This window comes from Lucilia cuprina, chromosome 6 (assembly GCF_022045245.1).
Source record: "Lucilia cuprina isolate Lc7/37 chromosome 6, ASM2204524v1, whole genome shotgun sequence".
Taxonomy (NCBI): Eukaryota; Metazoa; Arthropoda; class Insecta; order Diptera; family Calliphoridae; genus Lucilia; species Lucilia cuprina.
The window spans coordinates 24078712-24105064 of NC_060954.1; the positions used below are offsets into that span (position 1 = coordinate 24078712).

The 26353-nt window shown below is 31.5% G+C and overlaps 1 protein-coding gene and 1 long non-coding RNA gene across 5 annotated transcripts in view; one reads left to right on the forward strand and one right to left on the reverse strand.

Moving 5' to 3' along the window:
* The window catches only part of LOC111688862 (serum response factor homolog), a 307273-nt gene that overhangs the window by 81701 nt on the left and 199219 nt on the right, over window positions 1-26353 (forward strand). The window lies entirely within an intron of this gene.
* The window catches only part of LOC124420674, a 112076-nt gene continuing 92127 nt past the window's right edge, over window positions 6405-26353 (reverse strand). Inside the window, exons 2-5 of one of the 2 annotated variants that reach the window (XR_006941291.1) lie at window positions 9972-10085; window positions 6777-6967; window positions 6506-6687; window positions 6405-6443 (exon numbers count right to left, since the gene is read on the reverse strand). This is a non-coding gene — a long non-coding RNA (uncharacterized LOC124420674). Of the gene's footprint in view, window positions 6444-6505; window positions 6688-6776; window positions 6968-9971; window positions 10086-15124; window positions 15948-26353 lie in introns of those variants that run through there. The other variant, XR_006941292.1, reaches the window with a different exon arrangement.

Below are 26353 nucleotides of genomic sequence, written 5' to 3' on the forward strand. Positions count from 1 at the left end.
TTAAAATATGATATAAAACTGTTATATTTAGATGATTTGAGGTCAGTTCCTTTAAAATTCTGAAAGAAAATGTCAGAATTGACGAAAATGAAATCTGTTCAAATATCTTTAAAATTATAAAAATTCTCATGGTAATCTCATTTTCTCACTTTTTGAATACTTTAGGAAGTCAAATATTTAAAAATCTCTCATAAAAGTAAACATTTTATTCAAAAATTATAACAGCTTCCCATAAGCGCTTATCATTTTTTTAAATTAATCCCATTAGGGCGCCCCAAACTAGTGAAACTAAGCCAAATCGTAGTTATTAAACATCGTGATCAACATTCAATTCGTTCAGATTAATTTTTAAACAAATCTTTAAAAAAATAATTTCAGACCATAAAGCATATAGTGAAACCCATTAAGTTTGCCAAATAACACATTTAAAGGTGGTTTCATAAATGGATGAATTTTTAATGAATGAATACGACAACAAATTATATTTTTAAATCTAAATGACTTCAGAAAATACATTGGAAGCCCATTAAACGAAAAATATTAAGCTCTAACCAACTTTCAAGGAAGTTGTATAATAGGAATGATTAATCATGGGTCTTGACAAAAAGGGTATGGTCTAATAAATTGTAAAATGGTATCGTACCCCAAATGTTTTAGGTACACATATTAGTCCAAGATATGCTCTCATATTCCCAATAAACAAATTTGATAAAATGGCGGTGTTGTCGTATAAAAATATTTTTGATTCTAATTGGTGGAAGTTCGATCCATAGGAAGTAGGCCATTACATGGTTGTCGACTTACAGATTCTAAAGCAAAACGTTAAAATACCTCGGGTATATCTTTTAAGTCTTTCTGAATAAATTACTGTATATTTGTTGATAATCGGCCACGACGTGTGTCGTCAAGCCCCTCAAAATCGTTGTCGGAAGGACATCAAGTTCCGGAGGTTCATATACCCAAATTCTAAATTAAATCTTTACAAAAATGACTGATGTTGTACTGGCACACATTAATTAATAATATTTTAGATGAAAGTGCTTTCGTTTTTGTTTTTATTTTAAAAATAGTTGAACCTAAATCGAATACTCCTATTTATTGAACAATAGTTTTTGTATATAACTTTAAAAAATATATATATTTTTTATATAAATTTCTTCAACATTCAAAATAACAGTTATAAAAATTTGAGAACAAGTTAAATAAATAAATTATAAAAATATTTAATTAAAAATGTAAATCTTTCACTAAAAAATTTATATTCAAAGTTTTTCAAATTTTCACTCCTATTATTTTGAACACAACTGTATGTGTTTACTAATACAGAAAGCTTTACTGAAAATAATAACATAGTTATTTAAATACATTGCTTTCTAGATACACCACTCATGTGACCAACCTTCTTGACCTGAATATCGGATATATGGCTTTTAATGGCCGCTAGGGAAACACTACAAAACTGGTCTATATCAAGTATAGCCATCGTATCCTCTTACCCAAATAAGAGAATTATCATCTCGCCATCTTATTAACAGGTTGACTGCCAGTATAGATTCTGATATACCCATATCCGATAGTGTCAATGCCTATTTATTGTCCTTTTTATATCCTACACCACTTTAGTGGGAGTGGTAGGGTTTATTGGGTTTGCCCCAAGTAGCTCATAATTATGTTTAATATACTCGTATATCGACAAAAACCGGCACAACTTAGTTTTATACTATCCTTGAAGACCATGGTGAATTTCGGGACTCTTTTGACCCAAGCCCCCTATAAAAAATGACTTTAATGTCCACAATTCGCTTAAAAAGACTAGTGTCATAGTGAAATTCAGCATAAATAAATTTTATATAACCGTTCATCCTCCAAATTTTATGAGGATCGCCGAAAATCCCCGGGATTTCACTATTAAAATTTCCGGTTTTCGGTACTTTCAAATCCTGAAAATCCCGGGATTTTCGGAAATCGGGAATTATCTAGTGTATAGATAGATCATTCTGATAAAATGTTTTCAAACTGACCTATCGTTTCAAAAATCACTCAAATAAATTAAGTTCATTATAAATAGTGGTGTCGGAATAAAATCGACAGAAATATGTTTGTAAATACACAAATGGTTCTCCTAATTTTTTTTTTCATCTGCATGATCGTTCCATAATAAATCATGGCATCCGTACGACGTCCACAACCGAAACTCAATATAAATTTTTCTGGGCCTAATCAAAATTAGTTTCACACATGAATAAATCTTAGTACCCTCATTACGGAAACAAAACTTTTGTCGAGTTATCTAAAAATTAGATAGTTAAATGGGTTTTAATAACAAGAAGCTTGCTGATGGAGGGTATATCGACACAGCCGAATATAGCACTCTAACTTGTTTTTATTTAGTTTTTGCTGAGGTAACATCACAAGGTAAATTAAATATGGTTAATGAAAACTGGTTTTGATAAAGTAATAATTAATAGTACATCTTTTGAAACTTTAAGTTTAATTCAGGTTTTTTTCTTTTTCATATGTTCTTTTAATTTTTAATTTAAGCTAGGAGTAAAACTTAAATATTTTGCTGTGTTGGAGTACGGGGCCATATTATTATTCATATACATTTGTAGGTTCTGTTTAAGGTTAAATTTATATGTGTAGATTTAGTTTCATTTAGTTTTATTCTCCTTTCATGGTCCATCAGTAAAATAGTAGTTTAGAATAGAACTATATTTATCTGGCAGATCACGCTTTAGATCACAGATCTTACAGATCTTACTAATTCAGAAAACTTAATGTATTTATAAACGTATTACACATTAAAAAAAAATAAAGTAAAAAAATTGAAGCAAACAATTTATATAATGCGCATTCTAATTACGGGTCAAAGGAACAAAATCCCTTCTTTTGATCAGAGCTGTATTTTATGATACAAATTTCCCGAACAACATAAAATTTTGTTCGTATTTTACGTACATAGATAATATTGGTTTGTGCCTTTTTGCTTTCAGCAAATCTACAGTTTTATCCTTCGTAGTACCCTTTTGTACCTTAGAGGTAGGCTTGGCTTTTTTTGGCATATTCTTAGAGGAAACTTTCTGGGTATGAGCGGATTTCTCGACTACTGGTTTTTTAGTAGCAGCAGCAGGATTTTTAACTTATTCTCCTTTCATGGTCCATCAGTAATATAGTAGTTTAGAATAGAACTATATTTATCTGACAGATCACGCTTTAGATCACGTTGTAGTTAAACCCTTTTGAAGGCCTGAGCAATATCTATGAAAAGTCCAGCAAACAATTTATATAATGCGCATTCTAATTACGGGTCAAAGGAACAAAATCCCTTCTTTTGATCAGAGATGAATTTTATGAAAGTGTAAGCATCTATGCTAAGAATTTCTGGTTTGTACTTTCAGTAATATAGTAGTTTAGAATAGAACTATATTTATCTGCCAGATCACGCTTTAGATCACGTTGTAGTTAAACCCTTTTGAAGGCCTGAGCAATATCTATGAAAAGTCCAGCAAACAATTTATATAATGCGCATTCTAATTACGGGTCAAAGGAACAAAATCCCTTCTTTTGATCAGAGATGAATTTTATGAAAGTGTAAGCATCTATGCTATTTCTGGTTTGTACTTTAGGTTGCTGGTCAATTTCATGGTCTTAGTCTGCAGAAATGTAATTTTGTTCGTACTTTACGTACATTGATAATATTGGATTGTGCCTTTTTTGCCATTAGCAAATCTACAGCCTTATCCTTCTCTTTTTTAACAAGAATCCCGTTTCTGTAACATTAAGAGAGAAGTTGTCACATCGAAAAGTGTGAAACAAAAAATTTTTCTGGATATTTTAGTTATTTAAGTTCTCATTTAAGCTGAAGTTAAATAAGTGCAAAATTTACGTCACAAAAGTAAGTATACAAATCATTTTAATATACATATATTTGGTTTCATGATATTAACAAAATTTAGGAAAATATTACCTGTCTGATTATAATTACTGTATAAAAAAGATATTTTACACAATAACTTAATAACCTAAAAAATTAACTTTTTTAGGTTATTAAATTTTTATATTTAAGTCCTTAATAGTGTTTGTACTGGTATCGATTAATAAAAACAAGTTTTATGATTCTAATCTTTCATTACACACTTTTAAATACTTTCAATAATCGTCAAATGGTTACCCTGAAAATAACTTACACTACATATCGGTTCCGAAATTTTTTATTGTTATATATATTAAATTACGCTCAATTGAACAATTTTGAACACGGACACATCTTTATTTGTTGCTAGAGATTTGTTGCTAGAAAAATGTCCGATTCATAACATATGGTTATTGTCTCGGGTATATCAAGATATGATTAGTAGCATTTTTCTATACTTTGGATATGTTTCATTTCGTCAGATCAAAAATCTGGGGATGGAAAAAATTTCGTAGAAGTGAGAAAAACTGTGCTACTATTTATTTTCGAAGCCAATCGGCCCAAAATTTCAAGATTTCGGATCTAAAAGTGGATTGTTTTTCATGTTATTGTATCAAAAATATTCCACTATAAAGTAATTATATTCAAACAGGTAAAATTTTTATTATTTTTGTTAATATCATTAAACTAACTATTGTGACGTAATTTTTGCAATTATTTAACTTCACCTTAAATGGGAACTCAAATAACAAAAATATTCAAAAAGTAGTGAAAAATAATTATTAATTAATAAATAAACGTGTTACTTTTATGTTTTTTGACAAAATAATATTCCTTTTTTAAATAAAACCAACTATCATCATTTATTTAAGTATTTATGGTATTAACTGTACCTATATCCGAAATTCTATCTAAAAATTAGTTAACAGTATTAATTACTTTTTATTATTTCATAGAAATAATGTTAATATTAAAATTTTGACTTTAAATTTTACTTTCCGTACCGTTTCAAAATGTCAGTTTTTTGACAGTTCATGTGAGAAATTTCCCTCAAAAATTTCTTACAGAAACTCTTTTACTCACAAATGTCCAATAACTTACGTCAAAAAACTGTTATGAGTTATAGTTTTCACAAAACGAAATTACAGAAACACTACATGAAAGAAATTATATTTTGTTTCATTTCACATTTTTCTTCAATTTCACTGTGTCATATAGAAACGAGGCACAGGCTAGACTTGTGTTGTCATATATTTTATGAAGAAAATTTTTATTTTTAAGAAAAACTACTTTTTTATCAATAAAAGAAATTTTTATATACCAAAATTACAAAATAATCCAGGGAAATTTGTTAAAAAAATGAGGAAATTAAAGAACTTAAATCACTTAATAAAAATTGATAAAAAAACGTTTCCTCAACGTCAATAATAAGGAACTATTGGTCATTGTGGTCTTCGATAACATTAATCCACTCTTGTAAATTCTGTGCACTACAAGAGGAAACCCATTAAAATATACCATTTGGGACTAGAAAGGTGAGTTCCAGAGGATATCTTCAAGAACTCACCGATTAATTAAGTTACTTCAAGCTTAAAATTGGACTATTATGGTGAACCAATAGGCTGTCAAATATTTGACGAAAGGTCCCACCATAAAGTATACCAATCGGCTCAGAATCACTTTCTGAGTCGATTTAGCTACCCAAAAAATACTGCTTGCCTGGAAGCAATTTTGTAAGACAAAAATCACTTATTGGTGCGCATAAAAAGTACATGATTTTTGTTTGAAATGAGCCACTTAGAAGCAATAGGTTTTGAATCCAAAAAGCGTTTATTTAATAGCCTTGTAAATATGATGAATTAACGATAATAATATACGCATTTTACACATAACTAAGATGCACTTATATCATGTATATAATATTTTATTAAGATTGCGTTTTAAGTATGCGCATCAAAAGTGCTCCTATATAAGGCATTATTGAATGTATTCTATTTATACGTTACTGAAATCCTTTTAATAATGCTTATTTTAAAATTAATTAAACGCGTGATTTTTTTATATTCTTTAATAATTTTGTTTTTTATTCTAATATAAAATAACGAAAACAAGCGTAAAAAACATAAAATAATAAAAAACAAAAAGTTAAATTAAAAAACTACTCAAAATTCTGACGAACTTGTTAAAGATAACAATAAGATAATAATAAAATATATTTTTTCTTTTTTTAAAAAACCAAAAGTTATTTTGTTTTAATTTTTGATTGAATTTTTAGTTGAACATATTTTTTCAATGATACATTTTTTTATTGTCCTTTCTTTTGAGGCAGTCATCTTTATACTGTCTATTTTTCATTAAACGAACTCCTATTCTCATTTCTTTTAAGAAGGAATTTTTTGTTAACATTTGCTCCTTATAAATGGATTCTGTAATTAAATTCAGATAAATTATATGCTAGCAAAAATGTGAAAATAGATGAACGTTTTTTTTCTAATATTGTCGTTTCCCACAACTTTTTTATTGTTGCAACCTAAAAAAATATAAAATGTTTTTAATTAAATGCAAAAGATTAGTAAAATATATTATGCGTACCATAGCATCCCGCGTCTCCTCGTTAATTTCATCCTCCATATAATTTAGCTCTGTCTCATTTTAAATGGGGAACTGGTCGAGATACTTAGTGCTTATCAAACCCGGACATATATTTGACTTTATTAATACGCTTACTTCCGATATAAGGTCAACAATTATTTTATTTTGGGTGGAAACTATTTCTAAAATAAAAATAGTAAGTAATAGTTAAACAGAAGTTGATTTGTTTAAAAAATAGCAAGTAATAGTTAAATAAAAAGAGTTTTGTTACCTTTTAAACATTTAACATATTGAATTAGTTGGGTGTTTTGATTTTTTACTTCAACTTTATCCTCGGCTATTTGATTTAGAGTTCCCTATATTTTTGTTAATTTAGATACAATTAACATACTTCTTGATGATGGTATATCATCAGAGTTATTTTTTTTTTTTTTTTTTTGAATTTTTGTGCGTCCCATATTGCTGTAAAATATGAAATTATTTTGTGATTATCAATAAATGTATAACTAGTAATTTACTAGTAAATAAATACATATATATATCAAATAGCACTGCTAAATTTAGCTATACGGAATATTTTATATCCCTCACCATAGTATATTTTGAAAAATTGACATTAGATTAAAATAGATAAAATTTATTATGTTGTGGAAGTTACAAATGGACGAACAAAGTTATGAAATATATTTAATTTAATAGGAATGAGTAAGTGTAATCAAAAATTGGTAATTTTCGTATTGTAGGGACATTAGTTTCCCACATATTTCAGTGATTTTAAAGGTATCCTTTTTATATATATTCGGGTTGACAACAAAAATTCCAAGACTAATAGACTGCACTGGTTTTAAAAATAAATTTTTTGGTTAATTAAACACTTTAGCATCAATTTTTTCATCTTAAACAAATACGATTATTTCTACGGGTATATTACCAGAAATTAAGCAATACTTATCTCTAGATTTTTTGGTAAAAACCCCTTGTTCTGAAGTATAAGATTTAATGTTGCCTTTTGAATCATACTTAATCCCATTCGACTTAGATTCTTTTATTAATGGCAATCCATTATAACAAATAACAAGTAAGAGTGCTATATTCGGCTGTGCCGAATCTTATATACCCTTCACCATAGTGTATTTTAAACATAATTGATCTTACAGTCTAGTTAATAAAAACATTAAAAAAATTTGAATCGATTTAAGCCGAATGTTTCGGCGGCGGCTCAAGCAACTAAATATAGTTCGGCGGCGGCTAAGCTCCGGCTCGAATCCGGTCGACTTCGACCTCTGATTCATTGCTGGTAAACATTGACGAGACGTAGATTTTGTTTTTGTTTATCGTAAAAAAAAATTGTTTTAAAAAGCACTTGGAAAAAATTTGTGTTAGTTTTAAATTTCAAACTTACATTATTCGCATATAAAATTATTGTACAATAACTCACAATCTACTCTCATACAATTGAAAACGTTTTAAATACTTTTTTCTATTCATTAAAAAATATATTTGCAAAGCAAAAGGGAAAATTATTTGATTTTAACAAAAAATGCAAATCATATTTTTTTTGCTGTGTATACTTTGTATGTTTGAATTCCAAACATACAAAAAAATACACAGCTGAATAAAACCAAATACATCTACACACACGTGTACATATTTTTCTATGTACAGTGTTTTTGTTGCTTTTATAATAATTTTTTGATGAAATTTTCAGAGGTTGTCTCGGATTTTTGCTCATAACTCCGTTATTTACCGACCGATTTTGCTGATTTTAAATAGCGATCTTCTCGAAAGCATGTCTAATAGAATTATTGAAGATTCGGATCTCGCCGATATCTGGGGTCCTCTAAAAACAGATTTCAACAGACAGACAGACGGACAGACAGACAGACAGACGACATGGCTTAATCGACTCCGCTATCTATAAGAATCCAGAATATATATACTTTATAGGTTCGGAAAATTATATTATAGAAATTACAAACGGAATGACAAACTTATATATACCCTTCTCACGAAGGTGAAGGGTATAAAAAGCTGTTGTTCGATGTGTTGAGGATTTTTAATTGCCGTTTTCAAACCTTTCATAATATTTTCGAATGGATAGGCAGTTACATTTGAAAGGGAACCGAATTTATTGGCAACTTCTTCTCCATAAATATTTGGGAATTGTTCAACAAACTTCATTAACATTCTATAGGCCAGGTCGATTTTTGTTTCACTAACATCGCTAGTAATTAAAATTCGATAAGAAGACAGTAAGAAATGTTCAAAAAAAGTTTTACTAACAAATTTTTTTAAAGACAATAAGCCCTGTATATAAAAGGAACTGACGAAATTCAGTTCGCCAAATACAGTGGAAATAAAAGCCGAAAAGGAAGTCATTAACGAGGACATTGTCTGCTGAATATCATGGGATACAGGTCCTTCAATTGTTTTAGACTTAATTAATAGCAATATTATTTTTCTCATAACTCCCAAATCAATGAAATGTATTACGTCTAATGGAAATTGCGATACCATTTTTGTATATGCACTTTCGATTAACATTTCTGCATTTTGATATTTAAAATAATGGAAATCTTTATCTCGTCTACACCTGAAGTCATCTGATCGCAATTTTTCTACACATGTTTTAAATGTTGTCACATTCGAAATTCTTACTCCTTTTTGCTCACATTTACTGCATTCTTTAAAGGCTGTGTGGCCTTTTATTCCACAAATGTAAGAGCTAGCTGGAGTATCACATATGAAGGCACGAATTTTTATATCTACTTACTTTGCAATCATCGAAAGAAAAACCTTCTGCTTTTAATTTCTTGATTTCATAAACTAAATAATGAAGAAATAAGTCAGTATTATATGGCTTTTTATGCCTACATAAGTCCCAATTAGAAAAACATTAATCATTGGCATGTTAAACTACACAGCCTAAAATAGGCCAAAGACCAACAGCACTACTTTTAAAAATCGGGAGGGCATCGATGCCAATGTCTAAAGCAATCTGTTTGCTTTTAATATTTTCTACCATTTTATTTAAATTGTTTTCTAATCCTAAGTGGAAATATGAACCTGGAGCAACAGTCCTCTATGAAGCTAACATTTTTTTTACCTATAAGGGTATCGATACTCAGGGATTTCCGGATTGTCTTTTTTTTTAAATTTTGAGAAGTGCATTTGCACAATTTGCAGTGGGATGATATTTTAAAACCAGTCTTTTATTTCACTCTTTAAATCTCTTTTGGTAAATAAATTAGATGCCGTTTCCTTAGTAGGAGAACTTTGTTGGAAAGAATTTGGCGAAGATGAGGAAGTACCTAATAGTGGTAATCTATTTTTCTCCTTTTCTTTTTTAATTAATTTATTTCCTTGACTTTTACTTAACAGTATTAAAACAAATTATACTAACTCGATTGTAACTTCAAAGAAAAATATAAATAAATATAATTTTACAACAAAATTGAATACGTACCTTTTGTTTTACAGTTAGATGATATTTGTTGGTGTAGGTTTTTTTACTCACAACACTTGCACTACTCGCTTTAAGATCCAATCACTAACTGAATTGTATACATATTTCTATTTTCTATTGCATCACAAAAACACACTTATATAATTTTAATCTCTTCGTAAATGATCACAAAAAAGGCAACATATATGTTCGTCTGTCTGCCCTTCCGTCCTTCTGTCTGTGTGTCCATGTAAACCTTGTGCACACGCTGCAGGTCGCAGTTATCAAGATAATTTGATGAAATTCGGCACAAACTCTTCTTTCTTTCTTGGTTCAAGGACGAACGCTATTGGTTGAAATGGTAGCCCTCAGACAACCGTACCCACCGAATCGAGCCCTTAGGCTCATAATTACGTTAAATGTTCTATTATGCCAACAAAAATCTGCAATTTTTTTTTGTCAATAATATGGTTAAAACACAAATTAAGTGCGCACGCTACAGGTCGCAGTTATCAAGATAATTTGATGAAATTCGGCACAAACTCTTCTTTCTTTCTTGGTTCAAGGACGAACGCTATTGGTTGAAATGGTAGCCCTCAGACAACCGTACCCCCCAAATCGAGCCTTTAGGCTCATAATTACGTTCAATGTTCTATTATGCCAACAAAAATCTGCAATTTTTTTGTCAAAAATATGGTTAAAACACAAATTAAGTGCTTTATTTTTTAAAATTTTTTAACATACTGACTGCTGCATAAAGTCGGCAATGTACGATTATATATATTCATACTTAAGAAAAATTAAAAAGATATTCGAAAGTGATAATTTAAAAAATATATTATGCTTAGGTGACTAAAACTATATATATATAGGAAATTAAATGTCCATTTTATTCTTAATTTTTTCAAATTTTTGATAGAGCATTAAAAGTAATCAATAATTATAAATTTTTTAATATTTAAGGAATATCTCGCTTAAAAATATTTTTCTTTATTTTAAACTTATTTATTGAATAAATAAAATAAATAATTGAAAACTGTATATACGTAGGATGTATTTTCAAAAAACTTTATTGGAATAAAACTTGAAAACTTTTTTTAATCCCATAAAACTTGAAAACTTTTTTGAATCCCAAAAAAACTTGTAAAAAAGGCGGATATGTCGGTTGGTTTTTAAATTTAAGATTATCAATATTTTAAAAATTCTTGTAGGTATAGACACACAGCGTTGCACAGTGGGCAGAATGGATATTTTTTGTAAATAAATCTGGCATTTCTAAACGGCTGATCCGATAAAATTTGGCGTGAGCGTAGCCAAGGAGTATTCGAGTTTGAGTTTTGAAGATGAACCCCGCAGATGCAACAGGGACGGAGCTGTGGCGGCTCAAAGTAGGGTACCTACGACCTGCAAAATTTTTAAACTCGTGCCATTTTTTTTGTTTTTCACCCAAATACAAAGATTTTTATATTTTATGAAAGCGCTCGACGAGATATTGAAAAAACATGCTTGGACATACTACTTATCTCTTTCTTATAATATCCGAGTTATAGGCATTTAAAAATTTAGTGATACAAAATTTACCATACCTTGGTCCGCCTTTTTTTGAATACCGGGCGTAATTTTGGACCAAATGGACTCAAATTTTTCCTGTTAGTTAGACAACAAAATTTCCAATAATATACAAAAAATTGAAATTTTTGATTTTTGCCGTTTTTTTGCCCAAAATGTGTCTTGACTCTTTTATTAATAAAATAAAATTTTCTTTAAGAACATATAACAATTTTATAGTTTTCTAAAAGGTATCATTACGCAGAACGCTTTGGCGTAAAAAACTTGTCCTATTTTTTGAAAATGTTGCCACTGCGTCCTTCCGAATCTGACCTATTTTTTTATCAAAACTTCAACTTTGGGCGACATGTTCTAAAATCCCAAAGCTGGGATCAGAAAACTGAAAGCAGTTTTGGAAACCTCAATATGTTTTCTATTTACTCCAAAAGTATTTTCCCAGCCCTGAAAGAAATGTGGACCCTATAAGCAAAAATGTAAAAAATCCCATTTTTGGGATTTTCATTCCTATTTTTGGGAATTGCGGGATGCCCTTTTCTTATTTGAAATGACAAATTTAACAAGCGTTGAAGATTTCATTGAGTTTTGTTCATAAATAAAGATTTTGTCATATATTACATATTTGTTAAATTTCTAAAACTATGATTTATATCAAAATTTTAATAGGGTCGCAGATAGCTACAACAATTTAGTCCATATTTATCCCTTAATATCTTTTTTTGTTAGATATGGAAATTCTCGACCCTTTACAAAAAATTTCAAGCCAATATCTCAATTACATTCAAAAATATGTTCATTTAAACCTGTATCCTTTAATTTTACATTTTTCATATTTTAGTATTAAACATGTTTAAATCTTATATTTACCTATTTTCTATTTGTTTGCTTATCCTTATAATTGAAAGGTCCTATTATGCTTAAATTTTCAGAAATTTATAAGGTAAAAATATACAGGTAATGATAATTTCGATTCATTCACTAATAAGAAATATCAATGACTAAATTACAGGTTATAGTAATATAGTCCTAAATGTTAATAGGTAGACTGTTCGTAATTTTTACTTTGGAATACCTGTATCGGAAATGACAAGAATTGGTATATAAGTAAACTTCTCAAAACGACTTAAGCGAATTGTGGAAAGTATACCAACTCCAACATCACAATCAAATTTTACTGAAGAGGAAGCAATAGCGCTTATGTTGGAACTGGGTCTCAGTCGAAATAAGTACCAAATATTAAGGAAAGCTCTGCATGAAAAAGGACACAATATATTACCATCATACAAGGCGATCCAGGAAAAAAACAAACTATCTTACCATCACCTATTGCTGTTAATGATGTGGAAGCTTGTATTGATATATCATCTTTGCTCGAAAACACAGCATCAAGAATTGTGTCAGACTTTTCAGAAGACCAACTAAGGAAAATTCATAACTGTGATGTTGTCTTAATGTGTAAGTGGGGATGTGACGGTTTATCAGCACTTCCAGAATACAAACAAGCTTGTGGAAGTCGGACATTAGCAGACTACAAAATTGTATTTATGTCATCATTAGTGCCATTACGAATTCGTTCATATTCCCTTAATCCATCATCGTCAAGCATCGGAAATTCATTTTCAAAGAAAACAACAAAAGATTTAGTGAAATATTTAAAAGATGAAATAAATGCACTGGAGCCCATTTGCATAAAAATAAAGGAATTCTCTATTAACGTATCATATCAGCTAAGCTTAACAATGATTGATGGAAAGGTCAGCAATGCCATAACAGAAACTTCTTCCTTCTGGAGATGCTCAATATGTAATGAGAAAAAGTCGCAATTCTCAAATATAAACAAAAGCAGAAGTATTAATGAAGAAGTCCTGTCTTTCGGAATTTCACCACTTCATGCCAGAATACGATTTTTGGATTACTTTTTACACATAGCATACGACCTCAAATATAGAAGTGTGCCAGAGAATCTTACTAAATCAACAAAAAATAATGAAGAATTGAAAGAACTGAGAGCTGCGGAAAAAAGAAGAATCCAAGAAGAATTTAAAGTTCATATGGGATTAAACATCGACAAACCACTTCCAAGTTGCGGTAGTACAAATGACGGTAATACGGCGAGAAGGTTTTTTCGTGATTTTGAAATTACTTCAAAAATAACTGGAATCGACAAGGAGTTGCTTCGAAGAGTTAACACTATTTTAATGGCACTGAATAGTAAACATAAAATTAATGGAAATCGATTTGGGGAATATACATCTGAAATTTCTAAATTACTTGTATCTCTGTATCCATGGAGGGAACTAACACCAACAGTACACAAAGTATTGTGTCATGGTCAAATAATAATTGAATCGAATATTCTTCCACTTGGAGAGTTAACAGAAGAAGCCCAGGAAGCGAGGAATCGAGATTTTAAGCATGTTCAACTTTTCAGCTCAAGAAAATGCTCCAGGCAATCACAGAATGAAGATATTTTTAATAGTTTACTTCTATCTTCTGATCTTGTTCTTTCAACTATGCGAAAAAGATGGATTTGTTATGAAACTCTATTATCTCAAAACGAGGAAGATTTAAAGGACTTATATTACCTTCTGGATATGTATACCGATATGACAGATTGATTTATAGAAAATTAAGTAGTGTTAGGAATTAACTATATAAGTAGGTTGTAAGAATTAATTGTATTATGTTTAAGATAAACAGTTCAAATAAAAAAAGCTATTATACTAACTGATGATATTCGGTGGGCGGGAAACGTGGTTTGTGGGGTGATTTAGGTGTTGTTGTGCGTGGCTCATAATAAAATTATATTGTTTTTATTGTATATACAATGTTATAGTCTTTAATAAAATAATTAACTAAATAATTTTTAAAAATTGTCCAAATATTTTATTCAACACAAAATGTATGTTCTGTCTGTCATACTTAATACTAAAATATGAAAAAGATGAAATTGAAGGACATAGGTTTAAATGAACATATTTTTGAATGTAATTGAGATATTGGCATATTTTTTGTAAAGGGTCGAGAAGTTCCATATCTAACTAAAAAAAGATATTAAGGGATAAATATGGACTAAATTGTTGTAGCTATCTGCGACCCTATTAAAATTTTGATATAAATCATAGTTTTAGAAATTAAACAAATATGTAATATATGAACAAAACTCAATGAAATCTTCAACGCTTGTTAAATTTGTCATTTCAAATAAGAAAAGGGCATCCCGCAATTCCCAAAAATAGGAATGAAAATCCCAAAAATGGATTTTTTTACATTTTTGCCCATAGGGTCCACATTTCTTTCAGGGCTGGGAAAATACTTTTGGAGTAAATAGAAAACATATTGAGGTTTCCAAAACTGCTTTCAGTTTTCTGATCCCAGCTTTGGGATTTTAGAACATGTCGCCCAAAGTTGAAGTTTTGATAAAAAATAGGTCATATTCGGAAGGACGCAGTGGCAACATTTTCAAAAAATAGGACAAGTTTTTTACGCCAAAGCGTTCTGCGTAAAGATACCTTTTAGAAAACTATAAAATTGTTATATGTTCTTAAAGAAAATTTTATTTTATTAATAAAAGAGTCAAGACACATTTTGGACAAAAAAACGGCAAAAATCAAAAAATTTTTGAATTTTTAAATTAAAAAACGTATATTTTTGAATCTGTAAATGATATTGATATGAAATTTTTTGTATATTATTAGGGTATTATAAAGGGTTTTTAAAAAAAAGTGTTAACGTTGAACATTCCGGCCCCCATTTGCCATAGGTTTTGGATAGGTCCTGAAAATAAATTGTCCAAGGTAGATTGTTCGGCCACAACTTGACCTACTTAGGTTGATAGGGCTCTGTCCCGACGTAATGATGGGTAGACGTCGTTTCCTAGTTCCACTTCAATTATATTATTAGATTGAGGGTCAATGTCAGCCAATGAATTTAACGGGAAATAATCTGTGGGGTCTGCGAGGGTCCAGTGTATGGTTTTCTGGGAAGCTCATCTATTATTAAAGCATTTATCTTGGTTGTCCACTTGTTTTTGTCATTGTAAGACTTAATTTCAAAAATGTCAAAATCATGGCCATCTTTCATAGTCGTTTTTATTTTGTATTTTGGACAAACGACTTCGAAATTTTTGGAATAGTGGATGATCGTTTCACAATGGCTCTAGTGCTGATCCAGGTGTTAACATGTTCTGCAGTAATCTTTATGGATGCAGTGGGAATAAAAACCAGGTTCCAGTTGAAGAACGGTGTGTTTAGATCAATACTTCTTGGGTCTACTCGTCGTGACGGCTATGGGTCGGCTTGTCTTGATGGTTGTGGGTTGGGACGGCTTGATAGTTGTGGGTCAGATGTTTCGGGTCTTTTTAATTGTTCTGCGCCATGTAGCATGAAAATTGCCAGTAGTCGGGTCTGTCGGTTTGTTGGGATGCTATACCTGTAAAAAAGTTAGAACAATATTAATGTATGTAAATAACTAGAGAGTATATTAATTTGCAGTGTTGTCAACTATTTTTTACTAAACCACACCGTCCATTGAATCAAAACGCACTAAAAAGCGCACTAAAAAAATTATATTTTTTTACACAGTCTTAAAAATATAGTAAGGGTTTTCATTTAAACGCTTAAGTTTCCCATTTGTGCAAGTGGGCAAGTTTGTTCGACTTGTTTCATGAAATTACGATATTTATAAACACTTAAAAACAATGTCAAACAAAATCAAAAAATAATAAATAAATTATTTTAACAAAAAAATTTACAAAATATGTTTAAAATGTGAATATTCAAGTCCATAAATTCAAAAGTGAACAATAGCGAACGGATTTATTAAATGCACAATGTGCTTGCGCAAGCTTGCCGGTCTAATTAGTCGCTCAAAATTATAAGGGTTGTGCAAATCAATTTCCATACAAGTCAATTGCTAGAATGGAAACATGAACAGGTTGCACAGTTTACGAGGGTTTTGACCGTTTAAATGAAAACCCTTAGTATTTAGCTAAAATTTATTTATTAAAAAAAATTACTCCTTAAATGAAATTTTGATTCGGGAACGAAATTTAAATAATTAAGGTTAATACAGATATGTTCGATTTTCTTATTCAATGACTAATTGGTATCATCAATCAAGGTCTCAATAACTAGTCAATAGTTTTCACGAAATAAAATTTTAATTTTAAGTTCAAGTACACCTAACTTAAATTAAGTTAATTTACAACATTTCCCTTTTTGACGTGAATTTTTTTTTTAGAATTTTCTAATCAATAAAAAGCTGTTACAAAATCAACTGTTGTGGAATTTCACGAAATCAATTTTCCCTTAGAAGGGAATTAAAATTTAAGAAGAAACAAATTTCAATTCTTTTGGTTAAAGAGGTGAATATTTTTTATTTTAGTTTTGAAGTTTTAAAATAACTCATCACACTAAAAGATCTTTGAATTACTTATAATTTGGAAAGTTTAGAAAAAGGAACTTTAATAAATTTGTACAGCAGAGTACTGTCTAAAATTATTCTGTTTTATCTAGAATAATTTTATGTTATTAAAAAGATTTTTCATTTCTTAAAAAAATGCGACTTTTGGATTGTTAAAAGGCGCTAAATCTAGCGCCAAAAGCGCTAAATTGTCAACGCTGCTAATTTGCAAATAAAACCACAATTTTTGTAATTCGCCTGGTGATGACTCCATTTTTTGTCTTAATGTCGACAACTCTACAGTTCTGGTAAGGTCAAAGGTAGGTTTTGATGATTCGGTCCATTTGCCATTCGTTGGGCGGCAAGTTGTTGTTTTTGATGATAACCAGATCGTTGTCTCTAACGTTGTCCCTCTGTGTCTTCCATTTGTATCTGCGATGGAGTTCAGCTAGGTACTCGGACTACCATCTTTGACAAAATGAGTGGTAGATGACCTTTAGGCGTTTCCAACGGTTGATGAGAGTCAGATTTTCGCTGCTTACATCTATACGAGTAAGAATTGTAGATAGCTCTTTAAAAGTGAATTTTATGTTTGGTATCATCTTTTTGAGGTGAGTTTTAAATGACTTTACACCGGCTTCTCAAAGGGCCCCATGTGTGGGGCTCCTGGGGGAATAAACTTCCAGTCGATATTTTGATAACTATAATGATTGGTCACGTGGTTTTGAAGAGACTTTATAAAGTCTAGACGGTCTTTTCTGAGGAGTTCTGCAGCTCCTACAAAATTTTTTCCATTGTCTGAGTAGATGAGTGCGGGACATCCACGTCTTGCTATGAAGCGGGAAAATGCGGCTAGGAGCGATTGGGTCGATAGGTAACTTGCTGCTTCAAGATGTACAGCTTTTGTGGCAAAGCATACAAATATGCAAATGTAACTTTTTGTGATAAGACACGCTCGGCCTGTGTAATTTTTGATGTCAAAAGGTCCTGCGTAGTCTACTCCTGTTGTTGCAAAAAGTCTGGATAGAGTTGTGCGTTCTGGTGGTAATGAAGTCATGATTTGATTTTGTGTCTGTTTTTTGTACAAAACACAAGTTTTACAGTTGTGAATTACGCTTTTGACTAAGGGTTTCTATCTGAATATCCAATATTCTGTTCGTAGGACTCGAGTCATTAGTTCTCCATGAAGGGTAATTTTGTGTATAAATTCAACTAAAAGTCGTTATAGCTTCGAGTTATGAGGCAGCAATATTGGGTAACGTTCATTATAGGTCAATGCTGCTGACTGAGCGAGTCGACCATTGGCTGATAATGTCATTGCGATCCATGAATGGGTTTAAGGTCAAAAGACTGCTGCTTGGGGATATTTTCTGTTTAAGTCTCAAATGCTTGTGCTCCTCTGGAAAATGATTTGTTGAGTCCATATGATGAGTAGATTTTTGATGAATTCTATTTCTTCACGTATAATTTCTGCTGGAGATATGCGAAGATGTGTTCTGTTAGTTCCTGTATTTCTCCAGAATCGCATGACATACGCGAGTACTTGATAAGCGCGTGATAGATCTGAAAAGCGATTTAATGGGTCTTCGCGTGTTGTAGTTGTAAATGATTTTACAGTTTTAGCTTCTAAATTGATATCGTGTGTTTGTGTTGTTATCGGCCATTTTTAGGTAATTTTAACCAGGAGGGTCTGAACCACCATAGGTTGTGGTTTTATAATTATGGGGGGTACATCCTCGGCTGGCTACATCTGCTGGATTATCTTTTGAGTCGATATGTTGCCAATTTTGATTTCCAACCTTGTCTAGGATTTCTGAGACACGATTTTCTACAAAAGTGTTCCATGAGCAGGGGGGTTTCTTTAACCAGGACAGCACGATTGTTGAGTAGGTCCAATAATATGTCTTGGTATTTTGAATTTGGAGATTTGATATAAGTCTACATGCAAGATTTGCCAATAAGACGGATCCACAAAGTTCGAAGCGGGGTACCGATATTTGCTTAATGGGAGCTACACGGGTCTTTGAAGCCAGAAGAAACGTGGATACTGAGTTTTGCGATTGTATTCGAACATAAAGGTTCGCTGAATAGGCCTTTTCTGAAGCATCACTGAAATCGTGAATTTCCACATTACAATTCGGACTATATTGGATCCAACGGGGAATTTTCAATGTATTTATTGTGGGGCAGTTTTTTATGAATTTTTGCTACTTTAGACAAGTCAAGGGTTTTATTATGTCATCCCAATCGACTTTGTCTAACCAAATCTGTTGCATAATTAGTTTTGCGTCTACTATTATTGGGGCTATCCATCCACAAGGGTCAAAGAATTTGGCAATTGTAGATAAAACTTCTCTTTTGATGTAGTTTTCTTTTAATTCGACATCTGGTGCTGTGAATGTAATTAGTCTGAAGAAATGTTCCGTTGATATTTGGTTTGAGTCGGGTCAATGAGTATCTGTCGATACATTTTTGTGATGTCTGCATTGTTCACAAAACGGAAGAATCTCCACTTCAGTATCAGAAGCACTAAGTCCTGTTGAAGTATGGTTACTGGATGCAGTTGTCAGCCTTTCCGGTTTTATTACTGCGTGATGAGGCAGGTAATAATTTGGGTTCGAGTTGATTTCCAGGGGAGAGACTTTCCTCATATGTCTTAACTTGAGATACTTATCAGTTACTTGGTCGTATTGTTTTTTGATTTCGGGCTAAGGGATCCAATAGACCGCATCGGAGTGTCCATGCAATATATTGAGGGGCCCAGGTCGTGGCCTATAAGCAAGTCGATGGGTCTGCTTTGATTGAATTGAGGATCTGCAAGTTCTAACTTAGCAGTCTCATTGAAATGTTGCAAGTCTGAAGTCTGAGGTGGTAAATTAGATGGAAGTGTCTTCATGACTGGTGCCCAGACTTCTAATTTAAGCTGTGAGTCCACCTTAGAGCAAAGATTGAATAAACAAGCTTTGGTTGAGGTCTCTGAAATAGTTTGACTTAAGCCTGTTACGTGAACTAAATTTCGTTTGGTGGGTAAATTTAGTCTATTTTTTAACTTCTCTGACATAAAAGTTGATTGTGAACCAGGGTCGATGATTGCTCTGGCTTGATATCTCTCGCCTCTAGTTTCGATCTGTACTATTGCAGTAAATAACAAGGTCTCTCTCTCGTTGGGAGATTGATTAAAATGTTTGCTCCCTTGTAGGGTCAAGGAAGTGATATTTGGGATTGAAACGTTTAATGCTGACGAGGACTGTATGTTGGGGTTTTGTGCTGCGATGCTCGTGCTTGGATGGGTCGCGTCATAATTTTCAAGAAGTCTGGGTTTCTGATCCCTTGTGTAACAAAGTGTTTTTGCTTACATAATCTGCAACTGTATTTACTTTTACAGTCCTTGACACTGTGGTCAATAGAGAGGCAGTTGTAACATGAATTTGTGAGTCTTACAATGTAAATTCTGCCATTAACATTTTTCTCTAAGAACTTAGGGCAAGATCACAAATGGTGAGATTCCTTACAATGTTGACATTTAAAGTTTGAGTAATTTTTCTGTGACGTGCTTGTGTTTAACAATTTTCTAGTTTTCGGCCCGGTTTCATTTTGGGTCGTGTTTATTTGAAAAGTGTGAACTCGTTTTGGCTTAGAGGACGATTTCGAATTATCATTAATATGCTAGTCGGACTTTGTATTTGATTGTGTGATGGCTGCTACAGATTCTAGAGTCTTAGAATTATGGGTCAAGAATGTGTTGAATTGTTCCCAAGTCGGAACTTTTGTAATTTCTTGAAGAGAATTTTCGAATTCTTTTTGAAGGGTCCGAGGGAGCTTTGTTGAGCAAAGGTATACCAGAAAAGGGTCCCATGTGCTGGTTTCTACACCTAAAGCATTTAATGCTTGAATACAACTATTAACTGTTCGTTGTAGTTCTTGAATTGATGAGCCTGAGTCTTCGGCAACGTTCGGAATGTCAAATAAAATTTTTAATTGTTCGTTGACTTGGATCCGATTGCTTTCATATTGAGCTACAAGATTTTTCCAGGCTATGTCGAAACCTTTGTTGGTCAATGGGGCATTTGAAACTATTTTCCTAGCATCACCTCCAGTCTTTTATATCAGATGAAAAAGTTTCTCAATTTTGCTAAGTGTAGAATTGTTTATGTATAATGCGGTGAAAAGGTCGCGAAAAGTAGGCCATGTCACAAAATCTCCATAAAATGTGTCCGTGTCACAAGGTGGTAGCCGAACAAAAGAAATGTCATTATTTTCAGAAATCCGTTCTTGTTTGCTTGGATTTGATATTGCTTGAAAAAAATCTAAGAGCGAACCCACACACTAAAGGGTTTGTGTTTCTCTTAATTGTATTTGATTTTTTGTACTTACTCGTTGTTGTTGGGTCTTCTTTATTTGAGTCGCTGTATTTCAATTTGGGTCTCTTGTTGTTTCCACGTTGATTGGGTCTCTCTTGTTCTTTGGGTTTCCTTTTGTCAGCCACTGCACTTTTGTTGTAGACAAAACCAGTTTATGCCGTTAGGAATTTTTGGCCCAAAATATTGGTCCTAGACCCACCTTAAAGTATACCAATAGCCTCAGAATCACTTTCTGAGTCGATTTAGCTATGTCCGCCTGTCCGTCCGTCTGTCTGTCTGTGTGTTCATGTAAACCTTGTACGCACGCTACAGGTCGCAATTTTCAAGATAATTTGATGAAATTTGGCACATACTCTTTTTTTGGCTCACGCTTTTTTGGCGATCGCTATTGAAAATGGTTGAAATCAGTCCATTATTTCTCCTAGCCCCCATACAACCGTACCCCGAATCGGGCCTTTAGGCTCATAAGTAGGTTAAATGTTTTATAAAGTCAACGAAAATCAGCAAAAATTAGTTTTATAGAACAATAATTGACAATACTAATTTTTATAGTGATCGGGCCTCATTTGACCCTAGCCCCCATATAGACTCCCCTTCAGAAAATGACTTGAATGTCAAAATTAACTTATAATTACTTATAAAACGATTAAAATCTACATAAATGACTTTGTACTAGACGTAAATTCATCTACGAAAATTTATAAGGATAGGCCCATATTTACCCCTTCTCCCCTATTAGCCCTCTTGTAGAAAATCTCTCTTTTTTGTCAACAATAAGTAAAAATATTCCACAATAAAACAAATTAAATGTTTTATTTAAAAAAAATCAATATTTAAACATACTGACTGGTGTAGGGTATCATATGGTCGGCAATGTCCGACTATAAATTCATACTTGCTTTATTTAAAAAGAAAAAGGGAGAAAAAAGCACCAAAAAGGAAAAAAGCTGAATATATGATTTTATTCAAATTTAAAAGCGAATTTTATAAAATTTAAAAACATGATAGATTTAACACTATTATTACAACTTGGCAAAAAATAAAGGTAGGATGTTATAATGCAGATAATTCGTTTCTAGTCATTTAAATTGTACTTAAGTTAAAGAACATCGGTAAAGCATAAGGAGACTTTTCCGCCAGCTTAACATCCCGTATGCATATAATAACGAAAAACAAATTACAAAAAACTACATTTAGTTATTGCCAAGTTATAATAATTGGCCGAATTTTACGCTTTCACATCCGAAATCAGTCTATATGTTGATCCCCATCTAGTTTGGGGATATTCTCAACTCCTTTTAACTTTTAACTTACTCATTCCCATAACTCTTGAAATTATGCAACCATCATTGCAATATTGAATACTAATAGCGAAAATATTTCTGCCCAGACGGGTAGCACTGTCTATTTTTATTGAAAACATATTGTTATTTAACTCATTTGTTATGATATTTTTAAATTTTTTTACAAAACTTGCCAAAAGAATTTTTGCATTTTCAGAGTTTAATGTAAATAATTTTTGATCCTATTCAGCCACTGCAGAGCAAATTTGTTTTAATAAGTTTTTTATATTTACACTGTTTAATATATCAAAAGGTAGTCCATATCCATGTTCAGTTCAAAGGTCTGTTTCCTTTAAATGAAACACAAATATTTAAAATGTGATGTGTAATTCGGAACAAAGCTTTATTATTAAAACCTTAAACTACTTATGATCTACTTAAGTGTACGATGGCTTTTCGGGAGATGATCGTTGAATGATGCTTATTCGGGAAATGATCTTTAAATGATGTTGAACGATGGTTATTCGGGAAGTGATCGTTGAACGATGATCATTCGGGAGGCGATCGGTGAGTGGTGATTATTCGAGAGGAAATACACGAATTCAGAGGTTTTTGATTTCGACTAAGAATACATCGCAATACTACACGAATTAAAGAAGAATTCGGAGGTTCTTGATTTCGACTAAGAATATAATCGCAAAAACAACACGAAATCAAGAAGTATTCAGAGGTTCTTGATTTCGACTAAATCGTAAATACTACACGAGTTCGTTACGAATGTAAGAAGAATTCGGGGGTTCTTACAATCGGCAGTTCTACAAACTCACACTACTACAGCAGGTATTCGAGTGCAGCACGAACGGCAATATCAGCTCTCCCTCTAGTCACAAAACTCTGACCACTTATACATATTTCAACATAAACAAGTTAGAAATTATAAACTACTTACTTGTTTTATAGATTGTGTAATGTGCAATGTTTTGTAAAATGTACTTGTTGGGATGTTTAATGCAAGATGGTTTATTCATACAATTTATCTATTATACGTATAGGTTTTTGTAACTGTCACGTTACATTCGGTCATACGACCTGCACCACCCGAATTTATCGATTACCAAACCTAGGAAAGCTTCGGCTCGAAACTATATGTGCATATGCTGTTTTGTTTTTTCATTAACAATTTTTTTTATTCCAGGAGAAAAGTTTACACCTTTCTTAACTTTTCCCTCAACTTTGGGTCTTTCTTTTGGATACACCTTTGTCGATAAGGCATTTACCACAGTTCTACTGAACAATTTAATAGACTTCCCATCTTTGATCGAATCCGAAGTGATTAAGTTGCGAGCATTTTCCTGATTCATTTCTTTAATAGGCATGACAGTGTGTACAATATTTTTCCTTCTCATAGCTTTTCTTTGAGGTATAAATATGTTGACTTTTCCGGATGTCTTGGTAACTATTAAAGTTGTCCCGTTGTTCGACAATTGTGTTGTTACTGGTCGGGGTTTGTTTGTTATCCCATGCAGGGGATTCACGAGCTGGTTGAGCTATTGGCGAATCTGTGGGTGAGGACTTGTACACAGGTGCAAGGAATTTGGTCTTTTTGTATTCTTTAGAAATATTAAAATTTTTCTGGTTTTTACGTATCCAAGAACGTTTTTTAACGTTTTTTCTCTGCTAAGTTTTTGTAAAATTTATAATCGCAAATGCTACACGAAGTCAAGAAGTATTCGGAAGTTCTTGAGTTCGACTAGGAATACAATTGCAAATACTACACGAAGTCAAGAAGAATTCGGAGGTTCTTGATTTCGACTAAGAATAAAATCGTAAATACTACACGAAGCCAAGAAGTATTCGGAGGTTCTTGATTTCCACTAAGAATATAATCGCAAATACTATACGAAGTCAAGAAGAATTCGGTGGTTCTTGATTTCGACTAATACAATCGTAAAAACTACACGAGTTCGTTACGAATGTTAGAAGAATTCGGTGGTGTTATATTCGGGCGGTACTTCGGTATTATGCACGAGTGCAACACGACAGCAATATCAGCTCTCCCGCTAGCCACAAAACTCTGATCACATACATGTTTTAACATAAATAAGTTAGGAATTATAAACAACTTACTTGTTTTATAGATTGTTTAATATGTAATGTTTTGTATAATGTACTTGTTGTATGGGATGTTTAATGTAAGATGGTTTATTCATACAATGTATCTATTATACTAGTATATAGATGAAATTCGACATAAGCAAGTTTCATAAGAATCAAAATTTAATGAGGATCGGTCCATAATTGACCCTACCCCCCATATAAGGTCCCCTTCAGAAATGACTGCAACGCTCATTAATGGCTTAGAAATACGAGTGTAGCAATGAAATTCGACACAAATAAATATAATACGAACCAAATTCTGTCTACTAAATTTTATAAGGATCGACCCATAATTGACACTAACCCCCTATATAAGGTTCCCTTCAGAAAATTACTTTAACGCTTATAACTGGCCTAAAAGTAAGAGTATATAGATGAAATTCGACATAAGTAAGTTCCATTCGAGTCAAACGAGGTTTGATGGTGGGTGTACAAGATTCGGAATAGCTGAATATAACACTCTTACTTGTTATATTTACATTTATTAGAAACAACACTTTCTTCTTGTAATTACTTTCATTTATTTCAATTAAAACGGTTTTGTTTTCTTACACAGAGTTGCAAAAAATAATAATACGTGCCTTTTTTTGTTCACTACAACATAAATGTTAGAGTATTTTTCCCAAAATTTACATTAAAAATTTATATATTTGATAATTTTGTTTTAATTCTTTGTTTTAATAATAAACAAAATATAAAAATTTAAGAGTAAACAATACGAACTATATTAACGACATCATTTTTATATAAAAGCATTCTAAGTACAATTAATGTACATTAAATATTTTTTTACTGATGGAACATAATTTTTAATAAATTAAATTAAGAACTCTTTCTACAAGTTCCAATAACAAATTTAATTTTTAACAGAAATTAGGCAGTTTATTATAAGATTTTGGTATTGATGAAAACATATGAAAAGTTATTTTATTTAGAGTAACATTTAAAAACGATTAAAAAGTACCAAAATAAAAAAGTTTAGTTTAAAATATTTAAAAAAAAAAATATTTTGAGTTTTTGTTCTATTAAAATGTTAATATTTCCAGTTGTATGATTGTAAAACAATTTATACATATATTTATATTATATTTAGATTATACATAATTTATTTTAATTATCGATATGATTTCTATTTATCATTGTAAAATGTGAACACCAAACAAAAAGCGCACGCAACAACAAAATCTCACAAATCAAATAACACATCAAGTCTTTTCAGCCATACTATCCAGTCAAATTACGTCTTTCTATCCAGTCAAATTACGCTACTATCCAAAAATAACATCAATACTCGTTTTATTAGTTTAACAAATTTAAGTGAGCGCTGCTAAAATACATTTGTATTGGCCTGCAACTATGTCTTCCTGCTAATAGAAATTCCAACTCTAGTTGAAATTTTTAAACAAACATATTAATACGAATATATATGGCTGCAATTTTTAGAAGCAAAATGGTACAAAAATGATAAAGTTTCATATTAATTTTTTAGTCATACACATGAAAGATGGTGATGCATATTTAAAATCTAACGAAAACTTTTTTCTCGGTCATTTTGTCATTTCCGCGCAAATTGAATTTTAAAATCATTAAAATCATTAATCATGTCAGAAAGTCAAAGTCATAAAAGTATACA